The sequence below is a fragment of the Bombus pascuorum genome, unplaced genomic scaffold (genome assembly GCF_905332965.1).
Source record: "Bombus pascuorum unplaced genomic scaffold, iyBomPasc1.1, whole genome shotgun sequence".
In the NCBI taxonomy this organism is placed as follows: Eukaryota; Metazoa; Arthropoda; class Insecta; order Hymenoptera; family Apidae; genus Bombus; species Bombus pascuorum.
The window spans coordinates 68,823-71,886 of NW_026869764.1; positions in this window are offsets into that span (position 1 = coordinate 68,823).

A 3,064-nucleotide genomic window follows, 5' to 3' on the forward strand; every position below is an offset into this window, starting at 1 on the left:
AAATATATAGATATATAAGAAGAAGAAGAAATTATAACGATTCCATTCTTTCCTTCGTGTATTAAGTATGATGACCACGTGATTAATTTGTAACTACGTTACTGAAAGTATTAGACTCCAATCTAATTCTAATCTAATTCTATTGGATTGTAATGCTAATTATTCCTACACAATGTGTAATGCAGTACGGTTCAATTTTCTGATAGTTGAGATGAGGTTGTCTTCATTTCACAGACGAATACATTTGTATACTTCGAATACAGAACATATGCTTCATATGTAAAAAAAACTGTATCGAAAATTTTAACTTCAAATTTTTAAAATTTAATTATTAAAATTAAAATTTTAACTTTAACTTAAAATTTCTCTTCACATAAAGATTTGGCAATGTGATGAAGCAACGATGATAGATAGATTTCATTATGATTCCAATACAGAAGTGCTACTATTTGAGTAGAGCTATTTCATAATCTTGTAATGTAGCTATTACAGACAATCTGAATTTATATAACTATTCACCTTCTATACTACAGCTCACAACTCATAACTGACGACTAACTTACTTTCTCCACGTCCTTCTATACCACAGGTTTCGGCTACCAAGCAGGAACCGTTTTGCAGCTGTTGTCGGACTATGATGGCCACGTACACGTTTTTCGATCACTTATTGTCCTAGAGGGCCTATTGCGGGCATATTGCTGGGTCCACACAGCCCATTTTGATTTCCCATCCTTCCCGACCCGTCAGCACATTCACTTTTCTTTACCTTAGTTCAGTAGGATTTCCTCAAATGGCTTTTCCACGATACTACAATATGAAATAATATCAACTTTTAGTTTAACTGAACGAACGGATGAAACATCTTTTGTATACTCATAAATAAAATTATGCAATAGTGAGATCGTTGTTGGAAGGAAGGAGCGTCTAAGTCACGTAGCGTTATGCTAGACTTCACAGCATCGACTCTACTGTTTTTTTAGATCCTTCATGAGCAGTACAGAATCAGACGAAGAAAGAATCTCGACGCGTCTTCTAAACGAGAAAAGGCAACTAAACCTGAACGCATATCACAAGTCGTCATCCGGGATTTGCTGGAAATGTTATCCAATTGAATCTGTGCTGCATTGCGCTTCATTTTCCAGATAGTGTGATAATTTATAGATTCGTTCAATTTTACAAGTATATCCAGATAATATGTACAATATTGGTATTATGTTCTGAAATAGATGCAATTACCCTCTGTTTATGTGCCCACCGGTTACAACGAAATAGCTTGTCCTTATAGGTGATTGGGTCAATCCGCAATTCACCTACGTTGTAATACTTCATAGTGAATGCGCAAGGAAAATCTGTATTTACATACTTATAGTGTACAAAATGTAGAATGAAATCAAAATAATCAAATGAATTGTCTGGGGAGATATCCTGCATATAAACGCATGAAACGCATTTATGAAGAAGTGTGATTTTTATTATATAATTTCTGCAGATGCATTTGCGTTTTCCTGCAAAGAAGAGGGTAATTCAAGTAAATGGATCTCCAGTTTCAAGATCTCCAGATCATCAGCACGAAGCTTCTCCGTTTTGGCAACGCATTCTTCGTACCATTGACTGCCAATCATAGTCACAGAATAGTGGACAATAAAATGAATACAATACAGTGCAGCCATACGTACTACTGTCATAAAAAGAAGACTGAAGAGAGAACACCCCACTGATCTCACTAGAGAAATAAAATCATACAGACTCGAAAAAAATAGACAAACTCGAAGATGGTATCCAGCTGAGAGTAGCCATCCTCATGTTATTTAGCAACTAAGTTAGAAAAATTTGCCATATGTCCAGCTGGACAAATTTAAAGTACAAAATAAATAATAATAATAAAAAATACGTACTGTCAACAGCTGCTTTTCTCCCTAGAGCATAAGTATCGAGCTTACTCAAATTTTATAGCCAATAGCAACGTTATTTCAGAAATAGTATAAGTAAACAGTATAAAAACTTTTTAATACTAGTAATCATACAATGGAAGACTTGAAGACACTCAGTTAAAAAGGTTTTAAACGAAAGCATGTAGTGTTTTCACCCAAGATTGAAATCCTTCAAGAAGTTATTTTTGTAAGAAAATTGCAACTGCTCATGAATGCATTTTTGACACGGATTTCAAAATCTTACAAGATATTCTTTTTAAGATTTGAGTCTATTGGAACAACCGTCTCAAATAAACTCCCTTCAAATACATGGAGTATATTGTTCCGTATATCGAGAACGTTTTTGTGAAGAGGGAGTGCCGCCAAATATTAAGCACAGACGTTTTGTGGAACTAAGTTTTTGGACTAAGTAATCAAACAAAATTAAAAAATAAGAATTGGAAGTCAGGGAACAATTGTGGCCAAACATTTTGAATCTGTAACTAACACCACAAAAGAAACCGCGAAACCGAGAAGCAGGGATCGTGTAGCAGTAACAAGCGCATCCGAAATGATATTTGACTCTGACAGCGATAACGATGAAGAATACCAAGGCTACGATGAACCGCGACAACACCAGACTATGTTATCAGCGAAAGACGCGATAAGTTACATTCCATTTTAAACGGTGACGATGATGTTGGAGTGGAAGATTTCATAAAAGAAGTACATGCTATGCGAATGCGTTGTTCACAAAATGATTTGTTATTGAAAGTCATTAAAATCGATAAAATAATTGGTAAATCCAAGTATTCGGAACATACCTATTGAAAATTATGCAGATTTTCATGACGCTTCGAGATCCAACGTAACAGTTTAAGTAACATCTGACGAATACGGTGAACAATTACGCGATTTGAAACAAGGACGCGGCGAATCTGTTCAAAGTTTCAATATCCGATTCCGCCGCATATTAAATAAACTTGCGTATGCCATAGCTAATGTAAATCCACAACCACTTACACGACGAATAGTGATTGAAGCCACCATGAGAAAAGTAGGTCGAATTCATTTGAAAGGACTTCGACACGACATAGGACGCATACTGTTAGCAAACGAACTAGTTTCATTGAGTGAAACAGAAAAGAAAGCCG